The 27,508-nt window shown below is 39.7% G+C and overlaps 1 protein-coding gene and 1 long non-coding RNA gene across 10 annotated transcripts in view; one reads left to right on the plus strand and one right to left on the minus strand.

Moving 5' to 3' along the window:
• Positions 1–27,508, plus strand: part of syngap1b (synaptic Ras GTPase activating protein 1b) — a 257,294-nt gene that overhangs the window by 137,057 nt on the left and 92,729 nt on the right. Inside the window, exon 1 of one of the 9 annotated variants that reach the window (XM_047362200.1) lies at positions 16,246–18,074. The exons of the other annotated variants lie outside the window; for them this stretch is intronic. The gene's annotated coding sequence lies outside the window, so the exon portion shown is untranslated. Of the gene's footprint in view, positions 1–16,245; positions 18,075–27,508 lie in introns of those variants that run through there. 9 annotated transcript variants of the gene reach the window in all.
• LOC124866415 lies at positions 11,202–13,744 on the minus strand. Its single transcript, XR_007037802.1, has 3 exons — positions 13,341–13,744; positions 11,937–12,109; positions 11,202–11,311 (listed from the first exon to the last, which is right to left on the minus strand). It is a non-coding gene; the product is annotated as an uncharacterized LOC124866415 (long non-coding RNA).

The raw sequence follows: 27,508 nt of genomic DNA on the forward strand, positions 1-27,508 counted from the left end.
TTGAACACCAAAGTACTAACAGAAATCCCGATGAGACGGACTTTCGTCTTTTTTCTTCTCGATCAGCGCAATACTGCCCCTGAAAGAATCCATAGCAACCATGACTTGGTTTGGTCTGGTCTAAACATCTCTGTGTAAAAGAAAACTGGGCCAACTAAAGGTGTGATTACTCTCTCTTTTTCCAATCCCTGGACTGATCCCTGGACCGGACCAGCATGTGAATGCACCTTAAATCACAGAAATCATTTAAAAAATCATCTCATTTAGCACTCATTATCATCATTGTTCATTGCCGATAATAGTAATGATTATTACCTGAACAATTATCAAAGAATCATCCTCCTAGTAACTATTACAGACTTAAAACTGTCAATCATTATTCCCCATCCTTATTATGCTCAACTTGTCTCCATTCTATACTAAATCATTTCAGTGATTATAAAATATTCCTTATGATTAAAACACTGAAAGATACAAATTAATACAAGGTTCATATAAGTCAATTACATAAGCACAACCTGATGGGTGAGCACACGTGAGGTTCTGTGGGCTTTATGCTCCATAGGTTGTTTTATAGCTCCCGTTAATGAACAGAACAGTTGTGGATCAATAATAGGGCTGGAAGATAAACTGATAGTTAGCTGAGCTGAGAATCTTTAAATGATTTAATTTCCCACTCCCCAAGGAAAAGTTGTAGCCTCCCATCAGGTTTTTATTTACTTAATTTCAATAAAAGACAGGACATGTTTGCTTTAATTGACTAAGTAAATATAGATACAAATTATTATGATTATTATTATTATTATTGTTGTTGTTGTTATTATTATTATTATTACCTATCATTTAGAAGTTAGATATCCTAGATGGAAATACCGGTTTCAACTCTGCTTGAGTCGAATCGGGGTAGGAGTTAATGAGCATCGGCTTCTTCCTGCTTCTTTTTGAACTGAAGGGTTTATTATATGTTTGATTTTTCACTGTTGTTTTTATTATTTATGTTTTGACATTTGCTGTTTACATGTTTGAAATAAAGATTTCATTCATTCATTACTATTATTATAAATGAATGAGAATATAAAGTACAACATTTAAATTTAAACATTTAAATGGGTTATAATGCCATATTTGAATTATATGTTGTTGATAAAGCATTTTGTCAACTTTAGCTGGAGTCATAAAGATAATTTCTTTGGTTAATCAGGATTAGACCATTTGGCATGAAATAAAAGTCCCATCTGTGTGTCATAACTTTAGTTTCCAAGCTGCTCTCTTAAACAGGGGCTGCACGGTGGCGCAGTTGGTAGCACTGTTACCTTGCAGCAAGAAGGTGCTCAATTCAACTCCCTGCTGGGAGTCTTTCTGCATGGAGTTGGCATGTTTTCCCGTGCATGCTTGGGTTCTCCCCAGGGTTTCCAGTTTCCTCCCCCAGTCCAAAAACCTGATTGTTAGGTTAACTGGTTTTTCTAAATTGCCCTTAGGTGTGAGCATGCATGGTTGTGTCTCTGTGTTGCCCTGCAATGTACTAGAGATATGCATCAGATCCAGTATGGAGGAAGCAGGTACAGGAAATTGATGGATTAAAGAAGAAATATCTCTGTGATTTTCTTTTATAGGCATCTATTTTTCTGCCTCTTTATTAATAAATTAGGTTAATATTAGATGCTTCAGATTTGCACTTTTGTTTGGATAAAGTAGGAGATAAAAAAGAAAAGAAAACAACAGGAAAATGAATAATTTGCTCATTCTACCAATATAACCTGGGCCATCATGTGCCTGCCCGCCAGCTACTGCCAGCTATTACTGTGTGCACATCTTCACCAGGCAGTTTTGAAGCATCATTGAAAATTTAAGGACAGCATAAAAAGAGGCACCCCAGCAGGTCTGAGCCAGGTGCCTACATCACAACATTTTTACAAGTGGTTTATTTCCAAAGGGTGTAGGCGGATGAGACAAAGCCAGCAATATGTTCATGTTGTGGTGCGGGTTTATCATATGTTGGAGAAAAGTTTTATATTTATGGCTCTGATAGTCCAATATAAAAATCCTTAAATGTTCTGCATGTGCATCTCTGCTTGTCATGAGAGTTCTGCTTTTAACACAAATCAGAAGATAATTGTGGTCCTTGGGCTTTTAATGTGACTTTGCTGAAAAGTCTGGATGCAAAGTTTATTCATTTACCATCTGCTCATTTACATGATCACAATATCTCTTTTAAACTTTCTTGCCTGAAATTAAAATGGATTGCGGATGATGTGAATGTACCTGAAGAAGAACTGCACCCATTACTGTCTCACAATGTGGAATCAGACTTCTTTAAGAGGTCTCCTTCCTTCTTCTCCCTTTGCATGAAAGTACCTGACTGTTAATTTGATGTTCTTAAAATATGATCATCGTTTCTGGTGATTATTCTGAAACACAGCAGCAGTTGGCAAGTATTGATGAGTCACAAATCATTTTGCAATAACTGGAAAGCGGAGATGTGCCTGTGTGGGTGGATGGTGACCTGTTTCAGGAAATGTGGGATTTAAGAGCAAAAGCTCTGATTTGAATCTGTAGAAAGACATAAAATTATTGACTGAGTGATTATGAAAGGTTTGTGATTCCCATCCTTGTGGTGAAGCAGTGATATTATGTAATAAAATCTCTTGCTTGCTTTTTTAATTTACTTTTTGAGTGTCTTTGAACTTTAATTAGTAATCCATGAATTCTTGTTTTCCTAGGGTATGAATATGACCTGACACAAAGGTCAGTTTATTTCTCTTACCTATTTTGCAGAATGGGAATAAAGGGCATGTCATTCACATTAAGTGGTTTTGTGTTGATACAAGCCTGAAAACAGCTGCAAGAAAACAGCTACTGGTCTAAAGCTGGCAGCTTTATTTAACTGCTTTTAGAAATCTGGGAACAGAAACACAGAAACAGTAGCAGAGGAAAGTAGTAAAAAGATAAAACACACATATTTGGAAATGGTCAAATGTGTCTTTTTCTGCTGCAGGTTTTAGGTGTTTGGCTTTTTTGCATTTTTCACCAGTCTATGAAGTAGATATTGGTATTTTCCTCTTTATTAGTAAAACCTGACCTAGTTTTTCAACTAGGCACCATGGATATCAGTTAGGTCAATGCCTAATATTCTGTTGTTAAATCAATAGGTGGATGGCACCCTGAGTTCTAGGATCATCACCAGACCAAATCTGCTATGTTTTTTTTAAGTTAGAAATAATCTGTTGCAGTAATCTGTTGCCTTGATGCTTGTTTTTGTGAGACAAATCTGCTCAGGTTAAACAAACAACTTCTAAACAACTCCATATATGTCACAGGTTCAGTGCAGCCACACTGAGTCCCTGTTGCAATGGACATTAAAATACAGCATTGTGCTGTACAGTGACCGACATACAAAGTAAGAGATGAGAAAATGTTTAGCAATGTCAGTTGTTCCTTCTCCACAATCATCGCTAAGGTAAACACCTAAAGGTGGGATGAGAATCTAACTAATCAGAATCTAATAACATTATCTAATTTTCACTGGACTGCTGATTAATTACCAACAGTGAAATTGCTACTCCAACTTTGTTACTACTGTTTTAGTTGGTAGTGTGTAATCAAACTTTCTATCCAGTCATTCACTCTTATATTGTTGCGAAGGACTGGGTGCTAAAACAAGGATGTAGAATAATCTGGTAGGAGGAAAATCTACCAGCAGGCTTTATCAAAATTACCAAATTGTATTTTTCCAAAAGGATTTGTTTTTTAAATGATTCTTTGGGTAGAAAACACAAAAAAGCTAGTGTTATACCAGAAAAGCATCTCATTATTTTAACTAATTTATTATATGTAATTTAATATGTTACAGCATATCTAAATAATTCTACTGTCATCTCTGAATACATTCAAGGTCCTCATAATTTCCCATTATGAGAAATACTCATATTTAGCTTTATATGCCAAAATAGCATATAGAGGTAAGAAATAAGAGAAATTCCTCTCTGAACCCAGCAGCGTATTCCACACTAGCTGTGGTCCTCATTCTCTCCATGTCTTGGCATAAGGCCCAGTAAGGTGGCTCTGCGCACTTGTAGAGTCCTGTCCTCCTTGTTTAACCATCCATCATCCTGTCACAAAAAACAAGACTTTCTCAGCAGAGCCTCTTACAGCCCACCACTTGGTCCGCTCCCTTCTTCCCATTTTCTCCTCCTGCTTCTTGGGAGTCTGGCTGTCACAGTGTGATTCCTGTTACTCCTCCTCTTCTTCGTTTCATTCCTGTCAGCCCCAAATCCCCTGTTATCTATCCATCTGAAACATGGGGTCTGACACAAGCTGGTGTCTGCTCAGCAGTAGTTCCTCTGCAAGTGGAGCTGATCCTTCAGCCGGCGTTGGAATGACAACTGAGGGGGGAGGGTGTTCCAGACATGGCAGAGTCACGCAACTTAAATAAGAATAAGTTACTCTAAGCAGACATTTTTCCCCAATAAATTAAGGAGTTTATGCAAAAAGATCAAACAGTCGAACAAAAAATAATATTGCATTTAAGTGTATAAGTTAAATGTATTTTATTTACAGTATATTGTGCAAATGTGCACCAAAAGTAAACTCTAGATGCTTAAAAATACAAAACAAATGCAGTTACAAAAATCTAGTTTATTTCAATTATTATTCAAACCATTCAGATTCAGTTTCATTAATTCAGTTGATGCCAAGTCCTTTTACTAAAGTGCTTTCCAATTCAATCGATTTATAATCCAGTTCAATACCGTCAGCTTGAAATTTGAATTGAGGATATTGACTTCCATAATTATGATATTGTTTTTATTTTTCAGAAAGCAAGGACAAATTCCCCTACCAAAGTAAAATGACTAAACTTATTTTGATGCAGGTCACATAATTTAATTTTCCACATCCACACAGCTACACAAAGGTCTATTGTGCTGTTGCTAGTCCAAAGGATGTGAAATATTCACTGGAAAAAAGCCGACACCTTTCAGCTCCAGATGAACCAGAGGCAGGATGAAGACTCAAATACATATTAAAAAGTCACATTAACAAGACAGTGAGCTCTGTATTAAAACCTAATAGAATTTCAGAAGTTTAAGGTCAGTTCCACAACACTGTCTGCAATAACCTATTACATAGAAACTCTGGGGTCTAAGTTATGATCAGAATCCAATTTTAGTTACATTATGTGCATAGCTTTTGGATTTTTTCTTTTTTTTCTAAGATACCTATAATACTCAGTTATTTTAAACTTTGATAAGAAGGGAAATCATTGCAAATCCAAGGGCTTTTTAATCATTGTGGGTGAACAAATGCACACCAATTGAATCTTTGAACAAAATAATTCTAACCTTTCTTTGATATGTAAGCTGCTGTAATTTAATATGAGTACTTTTTTGTTCATACAATAAACGATCATTACTAATCATAAATATTGACTGCTTCCAATCACGCTCTGGAATTGTAATATTTTTAAATCAAAGAAGTTTATAAAATGAATACAAACACTGTGACACTAGTCATGCATTTGAACAAGGGTTTCATAAATTTTTGTCACTGTTGATGGGTGTTTTACACAACAGTTTAACATTAACACAGCTGACATTATGTGTCACAAATCATGGAATAGTAGGCACAGATGATTTGCTCATACCCCCAACCACCTCCATGTGGCTGTTCGTGTTGCTATTTTAGGTTTCAGCATTTCCACTTAACAAGATGAAAATAATGCTTCTCAATATAATGATATTAATTAATTAAAATTACAGCCAAGGTCTACACGGGTATCCAGGACATCAGGAAGATACAGATATTTTGTCTGTGGGTGTTAGACTGAGTGCAGCGTAGGACCCCAGAATGCAGACGAGCAGGCAGCAAAAGATTTAATCTTTAGAAAAAAAAAAAAACTTACTCAAAAAGGAGGCAGGAACAAAACAATAAACAGGCAGGCGAGACAGCATGGCATGATCTGAACACAGGGAGGCATGATCCGAAAAACAAGACATGAACAGAGATGGTGACATGATCTGAAATGTTTCCGTGATGTGTAACTGAACAGGTGTGTATTTATGGAGCGTGAACCAGGTGGAGCAAGGAGACAGATTAGCTTGGAGCAGGTGAATCGAATAAAGTTGATTAACAGACAGGAGAGAACAAAACGTGACTGGAGCAAAACAGAGACTCTTGAATACAAACTAACAGAAACTAGAAAAACATGAAACTAAAGTATAACCAAATCCAAAAACCAAACTTGACAAAACATCAACTAGAAGACTAAAACTAAAGCATGACCAGGAAAATAATAAACATAAGCATGATTCAAAAACAGTGAGAAACATATAAGAAAAAACCAGAAACCAAACAACCCCACATCATAACAGTGGACAGTTGTGCAGAAACATGTGTTCTCCAATGGGGTGAAGTTGTAATGTAGTGGCCAATTTTTAATGGGACATATTTTGCAACACCAAATAAGCCAATACACCCTTTACAGCAGGGGTGTCCAAGTTCAGTCTTTGAGAAATATCCTTTGAGTTTTAAATGCTTCCCTGCTCCAACACACCTGAATCAAAGAGCTGAATTCCCTCATCAGCATGTCAATTAGCTCTGCAGATGCTCGGTAATGATTCATTTATCAGTCAGGTGTGTTGGAGAGGGGATGTAGCTTAAAGAAACATATTCCATTACCTGATTGATTTTCCAGATATTTTGATTTCATAAAATAAGTGTTCAGTACTCTTGTGATAGTAAACTGATTTGAGCCCTTAAAGCAGACTTCCAGGATTGACAACTTTAGGATGGTGCATCAAAGCCTTGTTCAGGGGATAGCTGAGCCTGAAACAATGTTAAGCTGCAACAGTGGCAGAAACAACCACAAGGATTGTTCCACAAGAGAGCCGACCCTGCCAAGGAACGCCTCCTGTGAGATAGACAGGAGGCAGAGATCTAGATGAAACCGTTCCCAACTGGCAGACCCTAAAGATGAGCCGTATGCAACAGCCCAGAACTCAGCTGCAGCTACCTTGTTATCTTGCTCAAAGTGGGGGTTGCAACTGAGACCAGGGTATGTTGTGTATGTGGTGAGAACGGATGTTTTCTGAATGATTAGAATACCCTACACTGACATAAGGTTTCTAAACTTTATATTTACCACATTGCCTCTGTAATCACATAACTGGGTGAAGCAAAGTTTACAATTCAATATACCTTTGTATAGCATGTGACATACGGCTCAATGATCTACCTGCAGATCCTGTAAAACCATCAATGTTGAAATTACAAATTTTGGGCTTCCATTTATCTTGGCTGCACGTATCTGAATATTTCTGTTGAGCTGGAGTAAAATACTGGATTTGATGCAATGTAGCATTTAAACATTTAAATCTGAAATGAAAATCTTACCTACAATGGTGAAATAAAAGTGATCTCGCTTGAAATTACAAAATATATTTCTAAAATCTAGTACCGATTTTGTGGATTACTAAAACATCTTGACTACATATGAGGTGTATGAAGAAATGTTTTGATTCCACTGTTTCCAACTTTTACCTTGAGTAATGCCACTCTGAAGAAGGAAGCACTCCTGTTGCAAGAGCTTCAGCGTTATATTTCATAGCAGGGCATGACTGTCATGTCCTATCAGGCACCATCAGCCATAACCATAATTATCTGTTGATTAAGACATATTGCAGTCGTCTTTGCCTTTTTTCTTATGTGAAGCTGCCTTACTGTGGTGCCTATAGTGCCAACAGTTTGAGAGGCTAAAACATAATTCAGAAATGAAACCAGTATGAATCTATTTATATTGCACTATGATGCTCTTTTTAATTGATTGATTTTATCACCACTCAAACACTGTATACTGCTGCTTATGCCTCAGTCTTGTGACATGCCAGCAGTCATACAGCTGACATACAACTTTATTGTTGTATTCCCTCAGTCCTGAAAGGAAACAATAGAGAGGACAAAGAGAGAGGAGGACCTAATTTTATGACTTAGCCAGAAATTATGCTGCTGTGTTGTAATTCAAATGTACCTTCGCTTGGATCAGCTTCCGATAGCTGTCATGCTGCAGCTAGCTAGTTCCAGTGGACCCATTATCAGCCTGTCTTATTGTCAATACTTTTTGGCAAGCATTGTTGATATTCAGGTGGCTGTCAGATATATTGTTGGTACTCAAAAATAAAATGTATCCATTTTAGTCCACCCTGGTCCTTTCCACGACTTGCTTTCATGTGCTTTTCAATGCTGAATTATCCAGAAACTATGCCCCTTTCTCCATACATGGTTAAGTGTTTGTTTTTTTCTGCTGCAGTACAGAATACAAATAAACACCTCTGAACAACAAATGTGAGTTAAAAACATCGAAATAGTAGTATTTTAAACTCAGTAGTGGTACTGATCAATGCTTCGCTCTGGTGATTAACCCCTAATATGTGTCCCAAGTCATGTGCATGGAGGGCTATTGTTGCCCTGCACCGTCATTTATCTAGTTAAATCTTGTTTTGCAGTGCAATATGAAAGATGCTGGGGTAACCCCGATACTTAACTTTTATAGTCATGAGTTGTGACCCCCTTAACAAGCATTGCTTGGTGTCAGAATCATCAGACCTTTTCTTTGCCATGTTATGGCACAAATCAACTTGTGAGTTTACAAACAGGGAAAATGGAAATGTGTGCAAGTGAAAACAGTGCAATAGGATGTTATGTCCTGTTGGAAGATGCAGTTTATTACAAATTTGTGAAACTGGGTTGAATACTCTCCAATTTGCTACTCTTTTTCCTGCTGAAATCCATTGTTTCTTAAGCAATGTAGCACCATAAAAAACACAGTTTTATTTAATGAGTGAAAGAATGGAGCTTTATAACCCTAAAATGTATGATGCAACTTCTTCCATTGGCTTGTAAAGTAAAGCATTGTGCTTTTGGAGCTATTTGATTGTTGACTGCCTTATAAATGGGTTGCATTTGTGCTCATACTGGAATTGCATCACCTTGCAAAAGAAATGTTGGTTTTAAGACGACTTAGCAACAGAATCATGCTTGGAAGAAGCAGAAGGCTGCAGAGACTCACGTAGCAACACAGCACAGGAAGAAGAAAAGGAAAGCGACAGATGATAGAAGAGGGCTGTGGGAACAGGCGGAGGAGAGCAAGAGATTACTACCACAGTACGTCAGGCTAAGCTTGCCATCTTTATTGGTAACCATGGAAATAATTATAGAGCAGACAGACAGACTGTTCAGAGAGAGTGAGGTTTGGCGGAAAAATAAAAGAAAGGGAGGGGATAAAAGATGAGAGGAGAGAAGGAGAAGAAAGAACCGATTGGGGGTTAAGGTAGGTGAAATGTCTTGTAGAAGTCTTGAAACTCTGCAGATGTTGAGTAAAATCTGTAAGTAGATGACCTAGGAAGGAATTGTAGACTCGGTTTAACCACGTTCTTCATCAAAGCTGCTGCAGAGTACAGTGTTATCTTTTCTGCTCAATTTTCTTGTCATAAACCCACACAAAGACAAGCTTTAGTTGCTGAAAATCATACAGTAGCAGTACTGTTTGAGGGTTAAAGACAACAGTAGAGCCTACAGTGTTGACATTCCATGCATTACCTATAGGAGGACAATTTTTCAATGAGCAGTTGACTAACTTAAAGTGAACATTTCTACTCTATAAAATTCTTACACCTAAAAGCTTACTTCTTGTGCAGAGGTTTTAGGGGATTGCTATGATCTTTGTTCTGCCATCATATGACCACTGACTTATTGCTGTTGTGATTATGAATATGAATATATTATTTAATATTTGATATTAATACTTTAATATTTTATCAAATAATATTTCGGTCTGTTAAGGATTGTCATGTGAATACCAACTCAGTAAGGCGGTGGTATTAGGACAAAATCGAAAAGGGTGAGCCAAGCTCTGACATTATTGAACAGCAAAACTCTGAACACACATGGAATGAATTCACACAATTTCTTAAAATACAAGAATTTATTAACAAAAAAATCAAGTCAAACATATTTCAATCAACAAACTCTTTACTATGCTAAAACAATCCAACTAACTACCAAGCAGAATGAAAGAATAATGAAGACTAATAGGCTATATGCAATATAAACAAGTTGATTAAAGATGATTGAAAATCATGACCAAACGAGTGATGCAACATTACTATACTATATTTATGTTTGAGAACCAAGGATTATCTTGAAGAACCTGGAAGTGAAATTAAGTTAGTCTTGGAACTAACCTAGGCAATAATTGGAATACCTTTAGACAACCATTCACAATGCAAGATCAGATAAAATATTATTTTAATAAAATAATATTTTAAAGAATGATTTGCTGAATAAAACCAACCTTCTGGATGACCAAATCTCAATGGTATTTAATTAGCTGCCTTTATTTATTAAAATAATATTTAAAGATATATTATTTTGAATAAGAACCAAATCTTTGAGAAATGGGCTTAATTGTGTTACTTAGTTATCAAGTTTAGTAAAATAAAGCACGTGTTCTTAGCTGTTAGCGGTTGGAGCTAACAAAAGAAGCTGATAGCTTATCATCAGAATCAAACACATACCTTTAAAATACCACTAATGAAAGGGTTAAAATGCATAAGCGCAGACGGTGCGTTATGATCAATTTTCTGTGTTTAAAATCATCCTTTAAATAAAGTTTGTACTAACTTAAAAAAAAAAACAGAACACAAACTGAGCACATGTGCTGAGCAGATAATCTGCTTGCACTAAGATGGCTAAGTTTCAACACAAAAAAACCAAACGTCATAAAATGAAAAATGTTTAGATTATTTCACTCTAAACTACTTCTCTGCCCAAAACACAACCTCTTACGTGAACCGTGCTGAGGAAAAGTTCTCCCGGGCGACAAAGTTGAAGAAACATCCACAGTGAACAAAGGGTTAACAGCAGCTAACCTCTGTAGCTGTGGGGTGGGGCGGCTCATTCTGTCGGCCGGCCAAACTGCACCTTACTGCTGTAACCACGGTGATGCGGTCTCGTTGTCCTTCCTTCAGACCGAGAAAACTGCTCCACTCGGAGTCATAGAGACAGGGTCTCTGCTGGGAACTCTCTGGAACACAGTTTGCTTCTGTAGACCTCAGAGAGAAAAGTCAAGCCACACTTGTACCTTAATTACCCCCGTTCATGAATGAATACCGGATACACAAACAGCAATTCATTCCTACTTAGTGCATATGATTGTGTGACCGTTTGACACTCTTGGATCTAGTTTGAAGAGTTATGTCTGTTTGCCAGCAAAGAGACATTAGCGCGCTGTGTCCCTCGGTCGAGTTCCTCTGGGGACCTGCGTGGAAGAGGTCAGTTTGTTACAAAAGCAGGGGGGTCACGGGAAGTGACGTCACGGGAAGTCTGTTGTTACCCCGTTTCTGGCTGTGCTGGAAGTAGGTTAATGCGATTTATTTTGAAAGTTCCAGAAAAGCTCATACTGGCCCATCATGTTGTACCCATGGCTGGGGTCCCAACATTGCTACTGGAACTTTTATGGCACGCATGTTGCATCTCTATGCTCTCAGTGTCCTGGAACAAAGTCTGATAGTTTTACCTCGAGATTGCCCAAGAAATTACGCTACCAGAATAAATTTTTAATAAAAGTAGAAAGGTGCTGTGTTGGTTAAACAGAGCAAAGGATGCCAGAAACAATTATATTGAAAAGATTAACATTTAAAATTATTTATATTCAAAAGAGACTTTAAACCAATGCACCCATGAGGCTGATCCCGATATTGTATTTAGGGTTGAGTTTGAGTATTAGAACTGGCAGTGTTGCCATCTTGGTGACAGTGTCACAACCTTTAGTGAGTATTTAGTGAGTGGCTCTTCACCAAAAAAAAGCTACTAGCAACAAGTCCAGTGAATTTTTTCTGTTTTTGAAGACTTTTCTTTGAAGTTAAAGCATGTATTGTTCTTACCGTTCTCAAATAGCGTGTGTAGCCCTAGGCTCCTCCCCAGTCCCAAAGCATGCAGGCAGACCAGTCCTCACACAGCTGTCCCTTTCAGCTGCAGTCAGAGCAGGAGATATTCCACACGCCACATCCAGAGTGCAAATGAATCATGCAAGCTGACTGCTTTTCATGGTCCCAAACTAGGAGAAAGAAGGATCGAAATTGTGACATAATAAAGCAAGAATCAACATCAAAAAGCCATATCATGCATTGGCATTTGTTTATATTTCTAATAATATTCTAAACATTTATAGTGTGTTATTTATGCGCAATTGGTCTCTCCCATGATGTTATTCCTTTCTCTTAGAGTGTCTATTACAATTACATTCACATAGCCAATCTGGCAAATTTGAGGCATTGATGAGTTTTTGGAACTGGTGGCCTTTATTTTTTTTTTGTATTGTTTGACAGTAGGTAGACAGGAAATGGGGGCAAAGAGAGGGGAAGACATGTGACAAATGTCACCAGGGCCAGGACTGGAACCTGGGACCACTGGCTCAAAGACTGAAGCCTCAATACATGGGCCACGCACTTAAACCCCTACACCAGCAGCACCGCACCTGCTTTTAGCAATTTTAAGACAGATGATCATTTCTTGTTAGCAACCATGCGTGCAACAATGTATTTCCCAAAGGCATCAACTAATCAATTAAGCATAACTTTCAACAGATAGTTGGTAGCTTACATGGTTCAAGTGCTAGCTAACCTGTGTGGTTTGGCATCCAGTTATACACACCTAAAGAAATAATTAAAGGAAAACTTTCAAAACACATCAGATCTCAATTGAATAAAATTATGCTTGATATCCATTCTGATGAGGAATGGGTAATGTGTTAGGAACAAAAGGATGCCACATTAAGTAATGAAAATAAAAATTTTCAACCTACAGAGGGCTTAATCCAGTGTCACCAAGAAACTTAAACTAAACAAATCTGTTGTGAGCTCGGTGCTTGACGGTGTCTGCCCTGTTGCGCCTGTGGGAGGGGGCTGGGGCAGCATTGCGTGGAGCCCTTGCCTTGCTGTCACAGCGCAGTGTGTGGTGGGGGTGTGACACGGCAGGGGTACTTGGAGCGGGGCTGTGTGTGATGCTTGCGCTGTGTGGGTGTTGCTTCGTGGGCCTATTGGGGATGAAGCTTTCCTGTGGGAGTGCGCCCATGTGCCGTGGGGGTGTGATTCATGGCTTTTTGGTTCGGGGGCATGTGTTGTCCCTATGGGGTATCGGCACTTGGACCTGGGAGTATAGAGTATGTATGGGGAGTGTGAGTGAGTGTACGATGTCCATTGTTGTCTGTCTTTACGTTGGGTGCGTGGGTGTGAGTGTTTTTATGTGTACGCATGAGGGTGGGGATGTGTGATTATGATTGTGTGTACCTGTTTTTTGTGTCAGGTTGGGTCTTGGGCAGCTCCCTCTTCTGGATCAGTTTAGGCCCCCATCGAATGTGGGGCCTATTCCCTCACCAAATGCCAGTTGTTGGTATCTCTGCCCGCCGGTGTACTTGTGGTTCTCGGTATCCGGGGCTGGTTGCTTTGGTGTGTGCTGGCTCACTCCTGGTGGCTGCTTGCCGGGGCCTGGACCCCTGGGCTCGGTCAGGCCTCTGCTTGGGGAGTGATATGTCCCGGGGTCTCGGGGCCCATGGCTGCATCTGCTTGGGCGTAGACGGCTGCCGGCGGAGCCTATGGGCTCGTCGCTGCAGCTCCCTGGAGCTTCTGCACTGTGGCTGCTGGGTGGTTCCCCTGGGATTCTCCCCTGCTCCTCTCTGGGGGGGGTTACGGTAGTCCTGGCGGTGGTTCTCCTGGGGTTCTTGTGCTCTGAGGGGCCTTTGGATGTCTGTGGCTTGGATCTCCTCCGTATCTGTCCCGTGTCCAGGGGGGCGGGTCTTTGGCTCCTCACACTCACTATTGCATATTTTTAAGGAGAAGCCTTTTATGCACATGCGCGGTCACACTCAGACCCACAGGTGTTTACATTTAGGTGTTAACCGATACACAAATGTTCCATATTGAGCCGCATTTACCACTAAATACATCTTGCATTCATAAGTAGCCTAAAGAATTAGCTAAAAAGGCTGGTAAAACAAACATTTCTGCAGGTGTAGAAGCAAGCAAGGTGTTATCTTGTATTCTCTTCATCATTCTCTCTTTCCTCCATTCTATTCTCCTTCTCTCCCCTTTTCCTTTTTGCACCCCTTTTTCTATTTTGTGCTTCTTTTTTTTCCTTTCCATTTCTGTCTCCGTGTCCATAACAATTGAAATAATCCCAAAGAAGTTTCTAATAAAGTTTCTTTTTATCAATATCAAGCAGAGCTTTAAAGCGTTAGCTGTAATACTCCACTTGTGAAAGTAAATCTGTTGGGCTTTTTCTTGGCACTCAGACAACTTCTCTGCCGGACAGGACACGTTAAAAAAAAAAAAAAGAAAAAGAAACTTAAACTAAACAAAACTGTTGCAGCAGGTTAGTCGAATTGGTTTGTATGCATACCTGACAACGTTGAGGTGTTCTCCCTATGAGATGATGGATGGTGTCCTGGGGTATCTCCTCCCAGATCCAGATCCTGACCATGGCATCACTGAGTCCTGGACAGACTGAGGTGCAATCTGGTGGCATCAGATGAACCTAAGCTTGATGTCCCAGAGATGTTCTGTTGGATTTAGGTCAGGGGAGCATGGAGGCCAGTCAATAGTATCAATTCCTTCATCCTCCAGGAACTGCCTGCATACTATTGCCACATAGGCCAGGCATTATCAAGCACCAGGAGCTGCCCATGACCAATTGCACCAGCGACGGTCTAACAATGGATGTAAGGATTTCGTCCATCATTTTTCCTGCACAGGTCTGTGTGTCCTTCCATGGATATTTTTCCCCAGACCAAAACACTGATCCACCACCAAACTGATCAGGCTTAACAATGTTGCAGGCAGCATAATCTTCAAAGCAGCTTCTCAAGACCTTGGACTGGAGCTCCAGAGTGAACCTGCTCTCAAATCTGACAAGAACGGGGCACCAGTGCCAAAGCTGACAATTCCTGTTCTCTGGTAAATGTTAGTCCAGCTCCACGGTGCTGGACAGAGAGCACAGGGCCTTCTAGAGGATGTCAGGCCCTCAGGCCACCCTCATAAAGTCTGTTTCTAATGGTTTAGTCAGAGATATTTATGCCAGTGGCCCGCTGGACGTCACTTTATAGGGTTGATGGGTTAAAGTCTTCCAATGGCCCTGATCAGGTCTCCTAGAGTAACTGCATGTCCCCTGGAATCTCCTCCATGCTCTTGAGACGATGCTGAGGCACAGCAAACCTTCAGGCATTGGTACGTGTTGATGTGCCTTCCTGGTGGAGTTGGACTGCCTGTGCAACCTCTGTAGGGTCCAGGTATCGCCTTATGCTATCAGTAGTGACACTGACCCTGGTCAAATGCAAAACTACTAAAATCCAGTCAAAAAAAGTGAGGAGGGAGAAAACCTGCAACACCTTTCTTGTTTTCGGTTGTCTCATTGTTACCCCTTCACTGCACCTGTTGTTAATTTCATTAACACCAAAACAGCTGACACTGATTAACAAACTCCTCTAAAACATCACTAACTGGATCAATATTCCACAAGTTTAACTGACTTGATATTATACTCTGATTAAAAAGTGTTTCTTTAATTTTTTGAGCAGTAGTTCCCTCTAAAAACTACAGAGCACACTGAATAAAATTATTATCTGCCTAACTGGTTGCTACATGGATGCATGGCAGAAACACATGATGCCTTATGCAGAAGCTAAAGTAAAACCTGCATCATTCTGGGAATATTAATGACTTTGATGATTAGTGTATATTTGATAAAAGTTCATTAAAGCTTGATGCCATGAACACCAAAATGAAGTCCTTATAACTACCAAGGCTACAGCACAGACAATACTGTATGTTAAACTGATCTAGCAGATGTTACAGCTTGGATGTGATGGAATAAACGTGCCTGTTAGAGATATGGACTATGTTTTCTGAGGATTTAAATAATGTGCTTGCATTCCTCCCACTCAGTAACCCTTAGCCCTGAATTTCATGTTGCTCTTCCTTTGCATATGACAGCGGAAGGTGAGAAGTAACAAGTAATGATTAAAGGTCTGTGTGGAAAGGATAGGGAAGGAAAGAGAAGTACTGAGGTACAGAAAGGATGAGTATTTAAAATCACTCCAGGTCCCAGCAGGAATCCATCCAGCCCCACCCCTTCTGAACATCTCTCTCTCTGTAGCTTCTCTCTCTCTGTCTCTTCTTGCTGGAGATACTCGGAGAGAAGGATGGAAAAGCAGAAAGGCGCAGGGCATTCTGTGCACTGCTGCCACCTCTCCAGACTGTCCTGCTGTCCACCTGTGCAGGATAATCTCCATCCATGCAGCAGTCAGGACACACATCACCAGCTTTCCGTGCAGATTTCTTAAGGATGAGCTTCAGTTTAAGAGAGATGGACAAGGGTCTAAGCTGTGATCAGCATCTGTCAGCTTTTGGGATGCATCTACTTTGTTTTTAGACTTCCTTTCTGACGGATAACATCTATTTTTTATTAATGCACATGGTGGAATGTGTTGTACTTTTTTTCTGGATGGGGAACTGAAGATTTTAATTGCTGTGATCGCTCGTTGGTTGCTTGTTGTGGAGGTGTGGAGCAGCCAGTAGAGTGAAGCACGTTTGTTCAGCTTAAACGTGCTCTGGTGCATGTACTGCATTTCTCCAGACATGCACCGCTTTTCGCCATAGGTTTCAACTGCTGTTGAACTCCATCTTCCCCCACCCATCTTTGGCTACTTCATCTTTGACATGCACATTAAGGCAGGAATTCACTGAGGAGACAAGCTCAGGAAAACATTCCTGTCTAAAAGATGAGAGCAATTGCCCTCAGTGGATCTCCTGCCAATCACTGGGAATACGAGCAGAGGGTCTGGCCAGAGGGCACAGGGTAGAGAGGACAGGAAGAGACCGAGGACCACTCATCCCGACTGGGTTCTGCCGAGCTGCCGATGCTGCCAGTACTAAATAAGAAGGAGGCTGCTGGTGCCGGAGGAAGGCGGGGGGAGGGTGAACACTGCCTCAGTGTGAAATTATAACACTCAGCTCTGAGAGTGTTTGTTTCTCTGTCGTTTTACCTCTCACTAATTAATCTGGAGATGCGAGGTAACGAACAGTGGCCTACTTAAGAACTGTCACCCTGTATACCCTTTGCAGTTTGGCACTTTTGGGCCACATCAGCAGTAAATTTAGCACTTTAGAAAAGCAGAGGCCCAGAGTTGGGAGTTTACCTTTGCAGTGACAGGACTTCCTTCCACCAACAGGTCACTCTACTCAACATCGTGTGTTTGTGTAGGTGTGTGTTAGTCCAATCGTTACTCAACAGAATAGGGAAGTCAAGTGACTCTGTGGTTAATATATTGCACCTAATTATATTTTGTATGTATTATTAAACCAAATGCCATGTTCTTAATTAATATATCCTATAAAGAATAATTGTATGGGATGCTTGTAGGGTATTAAACATAAATATCCAAAAATCTTGAAGGAGCCCTGATTCTAGGTGCCTTTGTGTTAGAGGATAATTTTTTATCCACTTGCCTATTTGTCCATGAAAGATTTAAAGGTCATGGACTAATTTATTTATACATTTTGCACCTTGGAAGCATATAGCTTTTGTAGTGGAAATGCTTTTTCTTTGCTCTGCTTCACTATAAGATCCCACGACCCCGCTTTTTTAGGCTGACTTTTTGAGCAATAATTTTTTGTGTGGAACTTTTGTAAATGGCCTTATAAACCCACTGGAAGATCTTTCAGCTGCTTCATCACACCGGACTGTGTTTCACAACACCTGTTGGCAGGTGCTGATTGCAGGAACGTTGAGGTATTTACAAGACGTCTGTATCACTGTGTGCTTTCGGAGCTCAGAACACGTGTCAACACTTGACGGGATGTGACACAATCCAGTGAACTACAGAAGTACTAAGCTGATGTATAGATATGCAAAGAAATTGAAATCCTCTTCTGGCACCAGCTGTTAACAGAGGGGTCCCATGCAGTAAGGTGGAAGCAAACTGTCCTTACAAGTTTGGACTAAAAGCACAAGAGCACCGTCTGATCTAGGTAGGATGTCTTCATCTTTCTTTATTTGAGTCAAATTTTTCTTAACTAATTCAATTGTTTTGGCTGTTCTTTTTGAAAGTCATTTCTTCAGAAAGGCTGCAATTTTGCTATTATGAGAATAAACAAAAAAGGAAAAACGAATGATTTATTCTGACATTTAATTCAGTTATTGATATATATTTGCCATCTATATTGGTCTTAATCTTAATATTGGTTGTATTTCTTTTAGATTGCATCTGAGTTTACCTTTTTTGCACTTGCTATCATGCTTTCCACCGTTCCCTTTTGGTTCTGCTGTCCTTGCTATTGTCTGAGTGGCTGCACCGCTCCTAAAGCCCCAAGTGTTGTCAGTCAGACTGGTTGATTTGGAAGTCCAGTTTCACAGTGATGAAGAAGACATCAGTTTGCAGTGAAGGAGATAACAACAACAAAATGGAAGAAGCAAAATTAAATGTAGACACATAAACCAAAAGAAAAGAGAAACCAAATGGGGAAATTAACAATATATGAAGGAATTGTACCTTTGCAAAGTTGATGGCTGTGATGCCTTGAAATTTGTGAACCTGGAGATGGCTTACAAGAAGGGGGAGCGCTGCTGAGTATAATGTGACAGATTTGCTTTTAAGAACTATTCTGTTTGCGTGAAACTGAACAAGAATCTTTATGCATCTGTATTAAAAATGTCACCTTGTTCGTTGTGAGGGTGGGACTAAATGTGAATGGTCAACAATCCTCTTTATGGTGTGCATAGTAAGGAACTGTAGGTGTAAGAAGTCTGCTTTGGTCAATGCTAAGGTTTCATTTGAACATTTTGTAGTGCATGTAGATTAGCTTGTATAGTGGAACAGTTTGCAGTAAAGTGTTTAACTGCCAGGAAGGGCGTGAACCTATTTTCAATGTCCACCTTCAACGTTATGTTTATACTGTACAGTTTAGCTCAAAAGCAAACAAATCTACTGGTACATCTAAAAAAAACTGAATTGCACATGCATAAATGTGCAATTTGTTTTTCCTAGTCATCTCAGAAGTGAAACTCATATATATAATTATTACACATAGAGTGATGTATTATAAGCCTTTGTTTCTTATAATTTTGATGATTATGGCTTACAAGTAAAGAAAACCCAAAATTCTTTGTCTTAGAAAATTAGAATACTTTGAAAAAGTTCATTATTGGACATGGTGTCACAACCTAATCAGCTAATTAACTCAAAACAACTGCGAACATTTCCTGAACCTTTTAATGGTCCTTCACTCTGGGTTAAAGCTCACACTATCATGGGGAAGACTGCTGACTGGACAGATGTCCAGAAGACAGTCATTGACACCCTTCATAAGGAGGTAAGGCCACAAAAGGTCATTGCTGAAGAAGCTAGTTGTTCATAGAGTTCTGTATCCAAGCATATTAACAGCAAAATTGAGTGGAAGGAAGAAGTGTGGTAGGAAAAGGTGCACCCACAACAGGGAGAACCACAGCCTTGAGATGACTGTCAAGTGAAATCCCAGTCAAGAATTTGGGGCAGCTTCAGAAAGAGTGAACTAAGGCTGGAGTCGGTGCATCAAGAGCCACCACACAAAGACAAATACTAGACATGGGCTAAGCCACTCCTGAACCAGAGACAATATCAGAAGTGTCTTACCTGGGCTAAGGAGAAAAGGAACTGGACTGTTGCTCAATGGTCCAAAGTTCTGTTTTCAGATGAAAGTAAATTGTGCATTTTATTTGGAAATCAAGGTCCCAGAGTATACAGGTCCTTCTCAAAATATTAGCATATTGTGATAAAGTTCATTATTTTCCATAATGTCATGATGAAAATTTAACATTCATATATTTTAGATTCATTGCACACTAACTGAAATATTTCAGGTCTTTTATTGTCTTAATACGGATGATTTTGGCATACAGCTCATGAAAACCCAAAATTCCTATCTCACAAAATTAGCATATTTCATCCGACCAATAAAAGAAAAGTGTTTTTAATACAAAAAACGTCAACCTTCAAATAATCATGTACATTGATGCACTCAATACTTGGTCGGGAATCCTTTGGCAGAAATGACTGCTTCAATGCGGCGTGGCATGGAGGCAATCAGCCTGTGGCACTGCTGAGGTCTTATGGAGGCCCAGGATGCTTCGATAGCGGCCTTTAGCTCATCCAGAGTGTTGGGTCTTGAGTCTCTCAACGTTCTCTTCACAATATCCCACAGATTCTCTATGGGGTTCAGGTCAGGAGAGTTGGCAGGCCAATTGAGCACAGTGATACCATGGTCAGTAAACCATTTACCAGTGGTTTTGGCATTGTGAGCAGGTGCCAGGTCGTGCTGAAAAATGAAATCTTCATCTCCATAAAGCTTTTCAGCAGATGGAAGCATGAAGTGCTCCAAAATCTCCTGATAGCTAGCTGCATTGACCCTGCCCTTGATAAAACACAGTGGACCAACACCAGCAACTGACACGGCACCCCAGACCATCACTGACTGTGGGTACTTGACACTGGACTTCTGGCATTTTGGCATTTCCTTCTCCCCAGTCTTCCTCCAGACTCTGGCACCTTGATTTTCGAATGACATGCAGAATTTGCTTTCATCCGAAAAAAGTACTTTGGACCACTGAGCAACAGTCCAGTGCTGCTTCTCTGTAGCCCAGGTCAGGCGCTTCTGCCGCTGTTTCTGGTTCAAAAGTGGCTTGACCTGGGGAATGCGGCACCTGTAGCCCATTTCCTGCACACGCCTGTGAACGGTGGCTCTGGATGTTTCTACTCCAGACTCAGTCCACTGCTTCCGCAGGTCCCCCAAGGTCTGGAATCGGCCCTTCTCCACAATCTTCCTCAGGGTCCGGTCACCTCTTCTCGTTGTGCAGCGTTTTCTGCCACACTTTTTCCTTCCCACAGACTTCCCACTGAGGTGCCTTGATACAGCACTCTGGGAACAGCCTATTCGTTCAGAAATTTCTTTCTGTGTCTTACCCTCTTGCTTGAGGGTGTCAATAGTGGCCTTCTGGACAGCAGTCAGGTTGGCAGTCTTACCCATGATTGGGGTTTTGAGTGATGAACCAGGCTGGGAGTTTTAAAGGCCTCAGGAATCTTTTGCAGGTGTTTAGAGTTAACTCGTTGATTCAGATGATTAGGTTCATAGCTCGTTTAGAGACCCTTTTAATGATATGCTAATTTTGTGAGATAGGAATTTTGGGTTTTCATGAGCTGTATGCCAAAATCATCCGTATTAAGACAATAAAAGACCTGAAATATTTCAGTTAGTGTGCAATGAATCTAAAATATATGAATGTTCAATTTTCATCATGACATTATGGAAAATAATGAACTTTATCACAATATGCTAATATTTTGAGAAGGACCTGTAGAGGAAGTGTGGAGAGGCACAGAGTCCATGTTGCTTGAGTCCAGTGTGACGTTTACACAGTTAATAAAGGCTTTGGGAGCCCTGTCATCTGCTGGTGTTGGTCCACTGTGTTTTCTAAAATTCAGTCATTGCAGCCATCTACCAGGAAATTCTAAAGCACTTCATGTTTCTGTCATACCCAGCCAGTGACTGAGTTTTGGGTTTGTGCTTTTGTTTTTAATACCTGCTCTGGATCTCTGTTTAACCTTAGTTCTGTGTCTTGTCTTGTTAATTGGTTTCCCTCCCTCTGTCTCCCAGTAGTGTCACCCACACCTGTTCTGTGTTTTCCTTGATTACCTGGTCTTGTTGTTCATTGGTTCTCACTGCATTTCCTGTTTGTATTTAAGTTCCTTAGTCGCCTTAGTTCTCTGCTGGTTCCTTGTTGTTTGATATCCTGTGTTGCACCTAGTTATGCCTGGTTACTCTCAGTTCGTGTCTTGTTCTGATACTCCTGGTTTCCTTGCCCAGGCTCTGTGAGTAAGAGGAATATTAAACTCAACTTACCTTCATTCTACTTGTTCCTGGCCTCTTCTCTGCACGTTGGTCCTGCCCACAACCACCCGCATTATGACAGTTTCCCTTTCCCTCTGCTGACAAGCTGTATGAAGATGATGATTTTATTCTCCAGCAGGACTTGGCACTGGCCCACACTGCCAAAGGTACCAAAAGCTGGTTCTATGACCATGGTGTTCGTGATGGTAATTGGCCAGCAAACTCCCCTGACCTGATCCCGATAAAAAAGTCTATGGTCTGTTATCAGGAGTAAGATGAGACATCAGACCCAACAAGTCAGATGACCTGAAAGCAGCTATCAAAGCAATCTGGGCTTAAATTACACTTATGCAGAACCACAGGCTGATCGGCGCTAGGCCACGGCACATTGAGGCTGTAATTCATGCAAGAGGAGGCCCAACCAAGTATTGAGTGCATAGAAATGGGCATACAGAAACCCGACATTTGTGCTTAAAATAAAAAATTTTAATTGGTCTAATATGATATTCTAATTTTCTGAGACACTGAATTTTGAGGTTTTTTTTTTTTTACCTGTAAGCCATAATCATCAAAATTCCAAGAAATAAAAGCTTGAAATATTTTACTCTATTTGGAATGAATCTCTATAGAATAACCGTTTAACTTTATGAAATGACTGGCAAAAAATATTTTGCGCAATATTCAAAATGTTTTAGATGTACCTGTATTTGAGGGAAAAAACACAAATAAGAAAGAAGGTGCTATAGCTCAGTAGTATAAGTGTGCACACCCTTTAATTAAAGCATTCAAGCATTTGGTCTTCTTTAGTAGGAGTCTACCAGCATTTATGGAATCCCCATCAGGTTTTGAGGACATCTTTTGTCCAACCTTCTTCTGGTGACCCCAAAGATTGGATTCTATCTGGCAACCTTCAGGAAAGCTGTGGGATGCAAATGAGACATGCAAATACCATCCTTTTAATGCAATTCAGCCTTATTTTTTAAAGATGTGTTCCTCGTTATGTTTTTTTTCTCCATTCAGTTCTCACAGTGATACACTGCATGGTAGAGAAGATTCCACCTACTGTACGTAGCCAGGTAAATCAGACCCGACTGTACTCTAACTATTGTTTGAAAACAAAATCAACAAAATAAGAAGCTGGAGACAAAATTGGACCTTTTATTTCTCTTTTTGAAAGATGGTGGAGGTGTGTTTGCTGAAAAACAACAAGACACTCACTCTTCATCTCCAGTGAAAGCATCAAAGACAAAAAAGAATCATTGGGAAGCTGACTGACAGTTCTGTATTTAGCCACACTGCTCAAAAGTTACTCACATCTCTAAAACACAATATTAATGGTGGCAAATAGCATCTAAATGGAACTATCAATAAATTCAATGATCTCAGTATATATTACTCACTTCTGTTCACCCAACAGGAGAATGACTATTTTATTATTGGATACAAATGTCAGCTTACAAACCAGCATTCCAGTAAAAACAGCACTGATTTTTGGATTTTCTATATGGTCTAACTGTTCACAGTTTGCATCCTGCACCAGTTTTCCCCAGGTGCTCCCGTTTCCTCCCTCGCTCCAAAGACAGATGCGTTTTGTTATCTGTGTAGGCTTTTTTAGGATTGGGGGACTGATTTAGGGTGCACATCAGTTTTCAGTGAATCTTGATGATCTCCAGGAGCCTTCGTAATAATTTTTTTTACTGATTTTAACACTGCATAATAAAGGACATTAGATTTCCACACAGATTAAGTTCTGAGTCTTTGATCAAGGTATTAATCAAATTACTGCCTATTTTTTCCACTCTGTAGCTGATCCGGCTTTACAAACCTTCCATTCACTAATGTGTTTTATTTTCATATAGTTTAGGTGTCCTGAAATATTCATTCATCATACAAGATTGAATTTGTCCAATTTTTATTAGTAGTTTTAGCATTCCCTTTTTAATGAAGTACCTCTGAAATCTTATAAATTCAGAAGCACATAAAGATCCTGTCCTGGGAAAAGAAATCTGAACCCTTCAGCAGGGAATGAGAGAACACACTGCCATCAAAAATCATGTTTATCATGTTTAAGACACCCCCCAGTGGTAAAATGTTTTAGATTAATGTTTCCAAGGTCCATTCCTTCTCCTCTCCAGAGTGCACTACTACAATAGATGCTCTACTAGTAGTGCATCTACTAGTGATGCTGCACTACTGTACAAGATTTCAATGCATTGGCATTATCTTGTGAAATAAACTTGCTTTGTGTAATATACAGGATATTTATCTTTGTTTAACATTTTAAGCTATTTCATTGGAATTTACACTGATGCAGTAAATTGCAAAGCAGAATTTCTAATCATGATGTTCGAGGCCATATTGTATACAATGTTGGGATAGGTATTGAGCTGGATTAATTGTCCAGCATCCTTATGTTTTGTAGACCTGGAGAAAGCTAACAGCCTCCTATGCCGAGGTATTTAGTGGGGGTTGCTGCAGACGTTTAAGGTGCATTTTTGGTCTATCTGGCTGCACTGTGGCACAGCCCCTCTGTGTTGCATGGTTTGGTTGATTAATGTAGATAGCTTCTTTCACTCCTCATTGTTACATTATAATTAATTAATGACATTTATTTTCCAATAAAATATAGATTAAATTCCCATAAGCACTGCGGGACATTATGTTTTTAAAGTAAACGATAAAAATAACATTTTCAACTGGCTTTATATTGATTTAGGAAACTGATTTGGAGTACTGTTAAAAAGGGCAAATATGTTTGAATATAAGCATAAAATAATGCAAATCAAGTTTACACTACTAGTTTCATCATTTTCTTCATCTTGTGAAAATGCTCAAATAATGATGGTGACACATACTTCCTGAAAGGTCACATGTACAGTACTGTGCAAGAGTTTTGGGCAGGTGTGAAAAAATGCTATAAACAAAGAATGCTTTCAAAAATGGAAGTGTTAATCATTTCTATCATATCAATCAACAAAATGCAGTGAATGGACAAAGGAAAAATCTAAATCAAATCAATATTTGGTGTGACCACCCTTTGCCTTCAAAACAGCATCAACTCTTCTAGGCACACTTGCACACAGCTTTTAAAGGAACTCGGCTGGTAGGTTGTTCCAAACAACTTGGAGAACTAACCACAGATCTTCTGTGGATGAAGGCTTCCTCACATCCTTCTCTCTATGTATTTAACCCCAGACACACTCCATGATGTTGAGATCAGGGTTCTGTGGGGGCCTAACCATCACTTCCCGTAACTCTTGTTCTTTTTTACGCTGTTCTTAATGACTTTGGCTGCATCTTTGGGTTTGCTCACTTAGCATTTTGTAAATTGATAAAAATAAACAATCATCATTTATATTTCTAAAAGCATTTTGTTTACAGCATTTTTTCACACCTGCCTAAAACCTTTGCACAATACTGTAAGCCTCTATCATTGTGATCGCTGTTTCTTCCCTAATAAAATATTTAAGTTGTCCTATTGCCCAGTACTACTTTCAACCCTTGTTCAGAACTGAATAAGCCTTTTGAATATTAAGTGAAATGTCTTCAAGAAACAAGGGACGTCCATTTAAATTTCTTTCCAGCACTTAGCATCTCCTTCATTTATTCTATAGAGCCACTATGGAAATAAAATGAATTGTGCCATTTACATTACAGTCTTCTTCAGGACTCTTTGTAAGACAAACACCTTAAATTCATTCCAATGTAAAACAGTGAGATTCAGTTCAACATAAAAGACCACTCAGTAAACAAGTACCTATCTAACTATCTAGCAGCTTCCAGCTTTGGTTCTTTGCCCTCTTTCATCCAAAACTAAACTCTGAAACAGGGGTCTCCAAAGTCGGTCCACGAGGGCCAGTGTCCTGTTTGTTTTAGATGTTTCCCTGTTTCAGCACACCTGATTTCCATTGATGGCTGATTAACAGGCTTTTATTAAACTGCGATTGCCTGAATCAGGTGTGTTAAAGCAGGGAAACATCAGATATCACACATCTGCAGCTTTAGACGTGTCAAAAACACACTCCTATTGTTTTCTATCAAATAATCCAAACTGGCCCCTTCTGGTTGGTGTCCGATACTCCAGGTGCAACATCCATCTATCCTTTTCTAACATATTCTGATAAAGTGATCTAACACTAGAGTCAAGCAATTTGTCCTGTCAGCACAATGCATCTAATGTGTTTTAAATGCACCAGCTGATGCGTGTTACTTGAAAAACATGCTCCACGGTGCTCCCAATGTGGGTTCCTCCTCAATCCCAGAGGCTTTGTTTCTCAAGTAAAAACAGATGTGGGGTCCTCTTTCCTGGTTGGGGCTATGTCTCTCCTTCAAACACAAAAATTAAAGACTCCCGATGGCAGGATGGAGGACAAAAACCACACAGCACTGGGTTTCATCTTCAGTATTATGGGCATTGTTCAATTCTGATAAAATATGGTGAGGCAAAAGATTAAGCTCTTGATTTACTAGTGAATTTACGCTACAACATTAATATATTGTCATGAGATAAGAATCATGACAAGCAACTGAGTATTCACCTTCGAGACAGGTTAGTAGGGCCACTTCTCCCCCTGAACACCTTCCTTTGGAGGTTTTCCAGGCACCTGTTGCTGGGAGTAAGCTTCAGCACAGACCCAGAACCCGCTGCAGGAACTAAATATCCCTTCTGACAAAGGGACAGCTTTACATTTCTCAGAATAAGGTTGAATTTTTTTTTTTCCTGTTGGATCAGTTATTTCTGCAAACTGACGATGGATGGATGGATGGATGGATGGATGGATGGATGGATGGAAAGGTACTGTAATTTTTTCTGCTCAACCTTACTTTTAAGAACTTCTGTTTCACGGTCCAACTAGCAGTTGAGAGTGAGTCACAAGTCAGTTATTTCTGAAACGTCTTCATGACAACAAGTGACTAAGTGCTTCGGGCCTCAACAAAACCGTTGGTCCTTGAACTCAAAATATATAAAAACGAGGATGCAGAAATTGTAAATACGACTTGGGAATTTAACCTCCACCCTCCAACAAGTGGTTATAGGATAAATAGGAGTTAGCAGTTTGTTTTCATTGATCTTCTATATTTTGAAGGATCTATTGTTTAGACATAAAACTAGAAGCGACACTTTGCTTGTCATATTCACAGCGCCCAGTGTAGGAGCATAAATGGATAAATTAGAGAACAGCAGTTTGAAGTGCAATCTTGACACTGCTAACTTATTGGCGCTAAAAACCACATATATAATTTATGGAATTATGCTGCAGCTGTAGCTGTTTGCGCTTCACCCATTGTTCATATGTTGTAAAAACAAAATGTCAGGTTTTATTTGAGAATGCAGCTGTGCTGCAGCTGTTTGGGGGAACTGTAACCTCCTCTTATCTGCCTTTCATATCAGCTTTGTGTCTTTAATTATCTGTACATATCCAAGTCCTTTCTCTTGTATGGGTATGGTAACTGCAGTTGACCAGTATTTCAATCAAAGCCTGTATGTTAACATGAATTAATGTTACTGTAGTGCAGGTGTGGGTACTTTTCTGATTTTTCTG

The sequence above is a fragment of the Girardinichthys multiradiatus genome, chromosome 3 (genome assembly GCF_021462225.1).
Source record: "Girardinichthys multiradiatus isolate DD_20200921_A chromosome 3, DD_fGirMul_XY1, whole genome shotgun sequence".
Taxonomy (NCBI): Eukaryota; Metazoa; Chordata; class Actinopteri; order Cyprinodontiformes; family Goodeidae; genus Girardinichthys; species Girardinichthys multiradiatus.